Source organism: Bubalus kerabau, chromosome 21 (genome assembly GCF_029407905.1).
Source record: "Bubalus kerabau isolate K-KA32 ecotype Philippines breed swamp buffalo chromosome 21, PCC_UOA_SB_1v2, whole genome shotgun sequence".
Lineage (NCBI taxonomy): Eukaryota > Metazoa > Chordata > Mammalia > Artiodactyla > Bovidae > Bubalus > Bubalus kerabau.
In genome coordinates this window covers 32,536,681-32,548,886 of record NC_073644.1, presented here as the reverse complement: position 1 = coordinate 32,548,886, position 12,206 = coordinate 32,536,681, and positions in this window count along the sequence as shown.

The window sequence follows — 12,206 nt, the reverse complement described above, 5'->3', positions numbered from 1 at the left end:
ATTTGCAGTAGATGTTATGGCTGCCAAAAGCCTGTGAACAGCACACGTAAAGTGCTGGAAAAAAAATTCTAGGGTCAGAAATCTCACCTTCAATAATGAAGGTATCATCCAAAGATATTCAGTTAAATAATTTGTCAGAAAATCGACTGCTAGCAAAGCTGTACCACAGGAAATGCTGACGGAAATTCTTCACACTGAAGGCAAATATTGTCAGATGGAAATGTAGCACTGTTAGGAATTAGATTAAGTCATAATTAGGTAAGAAACTAAGAGAAATAGTCAATATGTGGCAAGTAAAAAGGACTCTATTTCCTTAAAAGCTGAAAGAATATTTCAAGTAAGAATAATAGCATTTACTATGTGTATATAGAAATAAAATATTGACAACAAAAGCACAAAGGATAAGGAATAGATGAAATTAAACTGTTACGAGGTGCTTACCTTTTGCATAAACTAGTTCAATATTAATTTTAAGCAGACAATGAAAATTTCAGGATGCACTTTATAATCCCTAGTAGCACTAATATATACATATATATATATATATATATATATATAAAAAACACGATGGAAGTAGCAAATATAATATAATACACACACACATAGAGAGAGAGAGAGAAGAAAGCAGGGGTGAGAATCAGGATCAATATGGCAGAGGAGTAGAAAGCAGAGTTCACAGAAATGTTGAAAATACTTCTTCAAGTGGAACAATTCACACTGAACAGCCACTGAGTACCAACAGAAGATCTCCCATAAAATGTAAAATGGAGAGAAATCATAAAAGTCGTATGAACATTTCCTCCTGCACAGCTTTCTCCCTGGGGCACAGGCTCCAACCTAATTCCTTCTTTTTCCTTTTGTCCTACCTAGTTACGGGGAGGTGTGTTATATTTTACCCCATATTAATAAAAAATGAGGGAAAGATCTAAGTAGACGTTTCTCTGAAGAAGACACACAGATAACCAGAAAGCTTATGAAAGGATGCTTAACGATCACTAATTATTAGAGAAATGCACATCAAAACTACAATAACATATCACCTCACATGGGTCATAATGGCCATCATTAAAAAACTCCACAAACAATAAATGCTGGAGAGGGTGTGGAGAAAAGAGAATCCTCTTACACTGTTGGTGGGAATATAAACTGGTGCAGCCACTACAGAGAACAGTATGGAGTTTCCTTAATGAGCTACCATATGATCCAGCAATCCCACTCCTAAGCATATATCTGGAGAAAAATCACAATTCAAAAGCATGCATGCACCCCAATGTTCATTACACCACTATTTATATCATATTAGCAAACTGAAGAATAAAATGTAAATAATACAGATGAACTTACTGGCAAAGTAGAAACAGAGTCACAGATGTAGAAAACAAACTTATGGTTACCAAACTGGGGGAAGGGGCGGACAAATTGGGAGACTGGGATTGACATATATATACTACTCTGTATTAAATAGGTAACGATTGAGAATCTACTCTATAGCACGAGGAACTCTATTCAATGATCCTTGGGATCTAAATGGGAAGGAAATCTATAAAAGAGCAGATATGTGTAAATAGGTATAACCGATTCACTTTGTTGTACAGCAGAAACTAACACAACATTGTAAAACAACTATATTCCAATAAAAATTTAAAAAATAAAAATCAACAGTTCACAAAAAATATATATCTTAAACAAGCAAACAAAAGAAAGGAGCAGGGGAACAAAAGAGCCAAAAAGAGATAGGACAAATAAGAAAGCAAACAAAACTTTGGCAAAATTAATCCAAGCATAGCAAAATCACATTTAATGTAAGTGGAGTAAAAACTCCAATTTAAACAGCATTACCTAACCGTATGCTCACTACAGGAGATGTGCTTTAATGACACTGATGGGTTGAAAATAAAACAATAGAAAAAGGTTTAAAATGTGAATGGTAAATACAAATGGTAAGCATAAGAAAGTCAGTGTTTAATGTCAGATAACGTAGATTTCAAGAAAAAGAGTATTACTAGTGATAAAGAGGGAGCCTGGTGGGCTGCCGTCTATAGGGTCACACAAAGTCAGACACGACTGAAGTGACTTAGCATTAGTGATAAAGAATGTCATTTTATATTGATAAAATGGTCAATTCATTAGAAAGACACTGCAATCCAAATGTGTATTACCTAATAACAGCACTCTAAAATATGTAATATTGACAGAACTAAAAAGAGAAATAGAGACTTCCCTGGTGCATGTTCCCAATTCAAGGGGTCTGGATTCAATCCCTGGTCAGGGAGTGGAGAGCCCATATACCACAACATGCAACAAAACACGTGCATTGCAAAGACCCTACACAGTCTAAATAAATAGGTGAAATAAAATAAATGAAAGATTAAATAAAATAAAATGTCATCACTAGATAAATTTAAAGAAGAGACAAATACACAAATCCATAATTATAGTTAGAAATTTTGTAATCTTTTTATAGTAATTAATAAAAAAATCAGGACCCCCCCCAATAACATAAGGACATAGAATATTTGCAAACACAATAAACTATCTTGACCTAGAGGATATTCATAGAGATACACTCAATAATTGGGCTTCCCTGTTGGAGCTAGTGGTAAAGAACCTGCCTGCTAATACATGAGACATGAGAGACATGGGTTCTAACCCTGGGTCAGGAAGATCCCCTGGAGGAGGGCATGGAAATCCACTCCAGTATTCTTGCCTAGAGACTCCCATGGACAGAGAAGTCTGGCGGGCTACAGCCCAGTGTCGCAAAAGAGTCGGACACGACTGAAACGACAGCATGCATGGACACACCCAATAATTGCTGAGTCCACATTTACTGTTTTCAAGATAGAACTTGCAATGGGCCATAAAATAAGTGTCAGTAAGTGTAAATGAATGAAATACTACAGAATATTTTATCTGACTAAAGGAGAATAATATTAGCTAACAACACAATAAATTATCCAGAAAATTCCTACAATTTTGAAAATGAAACAAGAAACTTCCAAATAATTCATGAACAAAAGAAAAATTAAAAAGCTAGAAAATATTCTGAACTGAATGATAAAAATATAAAAAATTTATGAAATAAAAATATCTGTTTATACACAGAGAATCTAGAAAAAAAAGAAGAGCAAACTAAAATGAAGTGAAGTGAATTGGCTCAGTCGTGTCCGACTCTTTGAAACCCCGTGGACTGTATAACTTACCAGGCTCCTCCATCTATGGGATTCTCCAGGCAAGAATACTGGAGTAGGTTGCCATTTTCTTCTCCGGGGAGCTTCCCGACCCAGGGATTGAATCCGGGTCTCCCACATTGCAGGCAGATGCCTTACCCTCTGAGCCACCAGGGAAGCTGTTATACACGGAGAATCTAGAAAAAAAAGAAGAGCAAACTAAATCCCAAGTTAAAAATAAAGAGTAGAAATAAAAAACAAACAAACAAAAGTCAAAATTTGATTATTGAGCAGTATAATAGAATTAGTAGAAATAAAAAACAAACAAACAAAAGTCAAAATTTGATTATTGAGCAGTATAATAGAATTTATAAACCTTTGCCAGACTAATAAGAATAAAGGGCAAATCCTTATTAACAATATGAACATCAATACAGATCCTATAGACATTGAAAATATTAAGAGATTTATGGTAGTAAATTCAGAATTTAGGTGAAATAGAAAAATTTATTTTAAAAAGTACCTTCTCAGGCTTGCCTGGTGGCTCAGTGCTAAAGAATCTGCCTGCCAATGCAAGTGACGTAGGTTTGATCCCTGGTCTGGGAAAATCCCACATGCCATGGAGCAATTAAGCCCCTAGGCCACAACTACTCAGCCTGTCCCCTAGAGCCCAGAGCCACAACTGCTGAGCCCATCTGCTGCAACTATTGAAGCTCGCATACTCTAGAGCGTGGGCTCCCCAAGAGAAGCCACCACAATGAGAAGCCTGAGCACCGCAACTAGAAAATAGCCCCCGCTCACCATAACTAGAGAAAAGCCCATGCAGCAGCGAAGACTCAGCATAGCCAAAAATAAATAAATAAATAAAATAAAAATATAACTTCTTAAATTGAGCATATAAATTGAAAACAGAATAGTTCTTTACATATTAAAGAAATTTAATTTATAATAATAAAGAAAAAATTGGTTGAGAAGAAAACTTCATGCCTTGCTGGGTTCAGTGGTGAATTTTTCAGGCATTTAAGGCAGAAATAATGCTAATGTTATAAACAATCTTTCAGAAATTAGAAGTGATGGGAGTTTTTCCCAACTTACGTTATATGGTCATCATAATTATAGGCCAATATTATTCATAAGCACAGAAGCAAAAATTAACAAAATATTCTTAACTTGAATACTAAAATATCTGAAAATAGGATAATTCATTATGTCCAGTTGAACATTGTCCCAGGAATGTAAAACTGATTTATTTATTTAAAAAAAATTGTTCACTACATTTTCACTATCCCTAGTAACAGGAAAAGGAGATTCTGTGATTTCCTCAATAGATAAAGGAAAAGGGTCTGACAAAATTCAGGATTTATTCCTGAAAAGACAGCAAGCTAAGTTTGGAGGTGAATCTGTCAACCTGACAAAGACTACCTACAAAATACATACAGCTAACATCAAACTAAATGGTGGAATACTTAACACTTTCTTCTTCCCATAAAGAACAAGAGAAGTAAGTTCATTCTCACCACCTTTATTCAACATTATATCATATGTTCTAGGCAGTGAAATGAGGAAATAAAATAAAATGATTATAAATAAAAAATAAATTCTGTTTAAAAAATATGAGGTGTTGTTTAGAATGGAAATCTTAAGGAAAAAGAGTTTACTCAGGATCACAATCTAGGGAATGGGAGACTTAGTTTATTTTGACACTAAGCATATGCCTTATGGTATAGCTACATCCTCATCAGAGAATGTTGTCAATGACATACATTCATATCTTCACTTCACTAGTATTTAATTGAGTACCTGGTACATGTTAAGCAAAGTGTTATGACAATTAGGAGACATACTTGTCATTCTGAAGGAGATGGGAATACCAGACCACCTGACCTGCCTCCTGAGAAATCTGTATGCAGGTCAGGAGGCAACAGTTAGAACTGGACATGGAACAACAGACTGGTTCAAATAGGAAATGGAGTACGTCAAGGCTGTATATTGTCACCTTGCTTATTAAACTTATATGCAGAGTACATCATGACAAATGCTGGGCTGGAAGAAGCACAAGCTGGAATCAAGATTGCCAGGAGAAATATCAATAAACTCAGATATGCAGATGACACCACCTTTAGGCAGAAAGTGAAGAACTAAAGAGCCTCTTGATGAAAGTGAAAGAGGAGAGTGAAAAAGTTGGCTTAAAGCTCAACATTCAGAAAACTAAGATCATGGCATCTGGTCCCATCACTTCATGGCAAATAGATGGGGAAACAGTGGAAACAGTGACAGACTTTATTTTTTGGGGCTCCAAAATCACTGCAGATGGTGACGGCAGCCATGAAATTAAAAGACGCTTACTCCTTGGAAGGAAAGTTATGACCAACCTAGACAGCATATTAAAAAGCAGAGACATTACTTTATCCACAAAGGTCCATCTAGTCAAGGCTATGGTTTTTCCAGTGGTCATGTGTGGATGTGAGATTTGGACCATGAAGAAAGCTGAGTGCCGAAGAATTGATGCTTTTGAACTTTGGTGTTGGAGAAGATTCTTGAGAGTCCCTTGGACTGCAAGGAGCTCCAACCAGTCCATCCTAAAGGAGACCAGTCCTGGGTGTTCATTGGAAGGACTGATGTTGAAGCTGAAATTCCAATACTTTGGCCATCTGATGCGAAGAGCTGACTCATTGGAAAAGACCCTGATGCTGGGAAAGATTGAGGGCAGGAGGAGATGGGGACGACAGAGGATGAGATGGCTGGATGGCATCACTGACTCAATGGACATGGGTTTGGGTGGACTTCGGGAGTTGGTGATGGACAGGGAGGCTTGTCCATCATGAACCGTGCTGTGGTTCATGGGGTCACAAAGAGTTGGACACGACTGAGCGACTGAACTGAACTAAAGTGAACTCGTCATTATCCCCAGTTTATAAACAAGAAATTACCTGAGAGAGGGTATGACTTACTAAGGTCTATGGAGAGTAAATAGCATTGCCTGGTTGCAACCCCAGACCTGGGGCTAAGTACTTTACAGCTTATCATTACATCAAAACTATTCATTATATCATGTTTCTTCCTTACTGAGGTAGTATGAAAGAGGAAATATAGAGAAAGTAACTTCTCTTATTCCCCTATAGAATCATGTCCCAGGTGACACTTAACAATTTTAACTTTCTCTTCACACACTTGTCTTCCCACTTTTCTTGAGCAGATTTGAAAGGCTGAGGCCAGGCCTTCAACATTTCTGAATTTCAGCATCTGGCACATGACCAGGCTCATAGCTGTTGCATAACTCATGTTTCATGACTGAATGTATTTGGTGAATTTTCCCTGTTTAAAAATTACCCGAAAGCGTAGGTGAATAAATATTTCTAGAATATTTGAGTAAAGGGTTTTTGTCTATTCAGTATCTGAAGAAGACAGACACCTAGGCCATAAATTAGTGATTCAGGCTATCATTTTAACAGAATAATAGAGTCTCCATGAAAAGAAATAGAGACTAGCTTCCAGGCTGTTTCAAGAGAGTGATTCCAGGAGGCTAAAGATAAACGGGCATCACCAGAGGCAGTTTGCTATGGGCATTTATAGGAAGCATTTCTGATGGAGTTACAAAAAATATATAGCTCTACTTAATTCCCAGAAGATAACACAAGGGAACAGGGTGATGGAGGTACCTGCAATCTGGCTTTATGCTTGCCTTTCTCTCCAGGTACTCATCAATTTTGCCTGCTACAATTGCAATCTGGTGTCTCTGACTGAAGACAAGGGGAAAAGGTGAAAAGGAAGGAGGAATACCTTTCAGTACTCTCATAAAATAAGAAAAATCGGAAGAAGGAGGTTCTGAGGAGAAAGTAGGAATGGGTGTCAAAGGTTGTAGCTATAAAAATGTGACATTGGAGAAAAAGAAAGTTCTTTCAGAGCCTTTTCTTATGGATGACAATACTTGGCATACTGAATATAAACAGTGTCACAAACTGAAGCAAACCAGCAACAATAAGGTTATTGACTAGTTCCAGAAGAACCAAATGCAATCTAAGTACAGTGAGCCAGCAGGGTTAAAGACAAAGATTATTCTCATGTTAGACCACACGCCTTTTGAGGTCAGAGATGGTAACATACAACTTTCTATCTCCAGGAGCTTGTATGTTGCCTAACACATTTGTGACTATTGAATAAGAGGATAATACACACACACACACACACACACAATGGAATTGCGAGAGATTAGATATCTTTTAGGGGCTTCCCAGGTGGCGCTAGTGGAAAAGAACCTGCCTGCTAATGCAAGAGACATAAGAAATGCGGGTTCAATCCCTGGGTCAGGAAGATGCCCTGGAGGAGAAAACAGTATTCTTGCATGGAGAATTCTCCAGAATCCTACAGACAGAGGAGCCTGGTGGACAACAGTCCATAGGGTCGCAAAGAGTTAGACACAACAGAAGTGACTTAGTTCGCATGCACAAATATCTTTTAAGTACATAATAGCTGTGCTCCTCTCAGAGGCTCAAAAGAAAAAAAGCAGAAAATCCTTTGGGTTTTTTTTTTTTTCCTTTCTGAAGAGATTATTCATGATGACACTGACTAGAAGCTAGACTTTTCCTGTGAGAGTAGGCACTTTCATGAGGTGAGAGAAATAGCCTCTCTTGTCAGAAAGAACCACTCAACAGTTGGAAATAAAATGGAAAATAGTGAACTCCAAGGGAGCAACACCTAATTTGAATGACAACAGAGCCTCCGGGTTATGAAGACAGCAACGTGATGAGAAGCACACAGACAGATGTGAAGAACTGACCCATTGGAAAGGACCCTGATGCTGGGAAAGATTGAGGGCAGGAGGAGAAGGGGACAACAGAGGGTGAGATGGTTGGATGGCATCACCGACTCAATGGACATGAGTTTGAGCAACTCCGGGAGTTGGTGATGGACAGGGAAGTCTGGCGTGCTGCAGTCCATGGGGTTGCAAAGAGCCAGACATGGTTGAGCAACTGAACTGAACTGAACACAGACAGAGAGAGAAAACAAGAAAGGATCGGTCTGCAGAGACTTGGAACCCAGAAACACAGAACAAATATTAGAGGAAACAATGACCAGACTGCAGAAAGGGCAAAAAAGAGAAAGCATACAAAAAGCATGCCAAAGCAAAAATATACAAGAGAAACTGCGTTCATAAGGGATTGAGTAAACAACAGAGAGAGTTTGTAATGTTTTTGCAACAAATAACAGAGTGAAAGGAAGTAACAAAACTTAGAAAATCAGTAGTGAGATATTGCACTAGTCAGCCCCATTTAAGGAACTATTATTGACCCTCAGTGAGGATACCCAAATTTCACTGATGACCAACTATAGCTGACAGAGAGTATGGGTTCAATAAATTTTTGGAAAATATGTAAAGCTATAATTGGTAATAATGAGGTTTTTTCTGTTGTTAAAGTGACATTTCTTTCTATTTATAGATTTGTAAAATGAACTAAAGAGCCTCTTGATGAGAGTGAAAGAGGAGAGTGAAAAACCTGACTTAAAACTCAACATTCAAAAAACTAAGATCATGGAATCCAGCCCCATCACTTCATGGCATATAGATGGGGGGGAAATGGAAACAGTGACAGACTTTATTTTCCTGGGCTCCGAAATCACTGTGGACAGTGATTGGAGCCATAAAATTAAAAGATGCTTGCTCCTGGGAAGGAACACTATGATAAGCCTAGACAGTATATTAAAAAACAGGGACATCACTTTGCCAAGAAAGTCCATGTAGTCAAAGCTATGGTTTTTGCAATAGTCATGTACAGATGTGAGATTGGAACATAAAGTAGTCTGAGCACCGAAGAACTGATGCTTTTGAACTGTGGTGCTGGAGAAGACTCTTGAGAGTCCCTTGGACTGCAAAGAGATCAAACCAGTCAATTCTTAAGGAGATCAACCCTGAATATTCACTGGAAGGACTGATGCTGATGCCGAAGCTCCAATACCTTGGCCACTTGATGTGAAGAGCCAGCTCACTGGGAAAAAAAAAAACCCTGATGCTGGGAAGATTGAAAGCAAAAGGAAAAGGGGACGGCAGAGGATGAGATGGTTAGACAGCATCACTGACTTAAAGGATGTGAATTTAAGGAAACTTTGGGAGATAGTGGAGGACAAGGAGCCTGGTGTGCTGCAGCCCATGGAGTCATAAAAGGTTGGACATGACTTAGCAACTGACCAACAACAATAAAACACATGCAGTTCAGTATTAACTGAAAAAGCAGGAGGATGTGTACCATATGACATATATATATAAAGATAGATATGCAGAGGAACAGAGAATAGAATGGTACTAAAATTAAAATGTAGCAATGAATGGATTATAGAAGATTTTTAAAATATTGAATTATTTTTAATCAATTTTTTCTTTTTAACATTAAAATATATTTGAGTATCTTTAAGTTACTAAATCACAAAACTTGTATCAACTAGCATCATTATGTGAAAAAGTGAAAGTGTTAGTCACTCAGTCGTGTCTGACTCTTTGTGACCCCACAAACTGTAGCCCACCAGGCTCCTCTGTGGAATTCTCTAGGCAGGAATACTGGAATGGGTAGTCATTCCCACTGCAGGGGATCTTCCTGACCCAGAGATTGAACCCAGATCTCCTGAATTGCAGGAAGATTCTTTACTGTCTGAGCCACCAGGGAAACCCTTGCACCTTTATAAGGTTGAAAAATCTTACATCAAACTATGTTAATTCAGGGACTGTTTATGTATGGTTATCTTCACCTACAGCATGAGTTATGTTCATATAATCTCATTTTGCCAAAATGCATAATATTGGAAATTTAATGAGGTATCTCAGAGTGAAATGAATTGGATGGACCCAGTAACCTTGTTACTAGACAGGAATGGACAAGGGCGATGTCTTCCTGAATTTACCTGAATCTCCACTTGTCTACCAGATAGGAACAAGAAGTGACAGCCCTGAAGACTTGAGATAAGGTGGCTCTACAATGAGTCTTATGAATCAGGAAGTACTTGGTAGGGGACTAGTAATTGGTGGGTCTTGTTAAGGATGTAGAAGTAGTTTATCATGAAGATGTTATCCATTTTCAGAAAAGTAGGGATTAAGACTATCTCCACAAGTAACATGAAATGCAATTCTAATGGGCTGGTTAATAATGTTTCAAAGTAATAAATCCTTCAGAAAGATTTTAACACCCTCCTTGAAAAAATGTATGTAGATAAAAATTAGTAAACAATTTCATGAAATTCTGCAAATCTTTTGAAATGCATCTATCAATGCATATAGTTTCCACAGAATTTAGGTTAAGAAGCTTTGGCCTAGTGACTTTTATGTCTTAAGTAAAAAGCTAAGGGACTTGAGAGGGAAGAATTTATATTTCTGGCTATGTTTTAAAGTTGTGACTTTCTAAGATATGAGAATTTAATGATGTCAAAATCACAGAATTTAACTTTTGAGTTCAGGGAAAAATTAAAAAATTTTTTTATAATATTAAGATAAACTTTCTCTGAACATTTAACTGATAATTTTGAGGTTTATGCAAAGAAAATAATGAAAATATATTGCCTCCCTATAATTTAAGCATCCATCAACGGATACAGATGAATGCATAAAGAAGATGTGTTCTATATATGCAAAAGAATACTACTCAGTCATAAGAAAAAATGAAGTTTTTCCACTTGCAACAACATGGATGAACTTGAAAGGAATTAGGCTAAGTAAAATAATTCAAAAAAAGAAAGACAAATGCCATATGATCATTTATAGGTGGAACCTAAAAATTACTACAAATCAGTGAATATAACAAAAAAGAAGCAGATTCACAGATATGAATGAACTAGTGGTTATGAAATGGGAGAGGTAAGTGGGGATGGGCAGTATAGGGGAGATAATTAAGAGGTACAAACTATTATCTATAAAATAAGCTACAAGGATCTACTGTACAATACAGGAAATATAGCCAATATTTTATAATAACTATAAATTGAGTATAATGCAGTATAACCTTTAAAATTGTAAATCCCTATATTGTATATCTATAACACATAGATCTGGCTTCCAGGTGGCACTAGTGGTAAAGAATCTACCTGACAATGCAAGAGACGCAAGAGATACCAGTTCGATCCCTGGATCAGGAAGATCCCCTAGATGAGGAAATGACACCCCACTCCAGTCTTCTTGCCTGGGAAATCTCCTGGCCAAAGAAACTTGGCAGGCTACAGTCCATGGAGTTGCAAAGAGCGGACACCACTGAGTACACAATGTATGCATAAATTAAAAGAGAATAAAATATATAGCCTTCCCAAAGCATATAGTTGAGTCAAGACTTTGATGTCACACCAGAAGACAGAATTGAATCATTTCAAAATAACTTGGAAAAGACTAAAATGAAGATCATAGAGATGTTTCCTCTAGGATTAAGAATCTGAAGTGAGTAACAAAACTAAGAAAGAGTGAAGCTACTGGCCCAAAGAGCAATGAGAAGGAAATGATCTCAAATAAAAATGCAGTAATCTGACACAGAAAGACAGAGAGGGAGCTAGAGAGACTGAGACAGAGAAATTCCAGCTGCCTTATGTTCTTCGGAGAGTTAATTTTCTGTAAACATGATAACAAATAGAAAGAAAAATAATTCTGTCAAAGAAATAAAAAACACCACAGGAAACCTAAATCAAAGCATGGAAACAATATAACATCCTGTCACTGTTGGCACATTTTATTCCCTTGAAACACAAGTTTCAGCCCCATTGACACTGATGGGAGTTAGATGTGTCTGTAGAGAAGGGACTCACCCAGTTATGACAGCTGCATAACTACACACCATGAAGCATATTGGGAAGGTTCCTAAGAGCTGGACGCATGGCCAAAAGCCATGCAGACTCCTGTGGAGTGAATGAATCCTGACTTTGTAGGAGGCTGGACTGTCAGGAAAAATAAGGGTCCCATTAAAAACGTTCCACAGAGTCTAGGGAGCTATTTGGGAACAATCAGAAGCTCATGTCAATGCTTTCATTTCAGACTGTAAACCTCTGACATACAAAGAGACTCCAACTAGTTTGTTC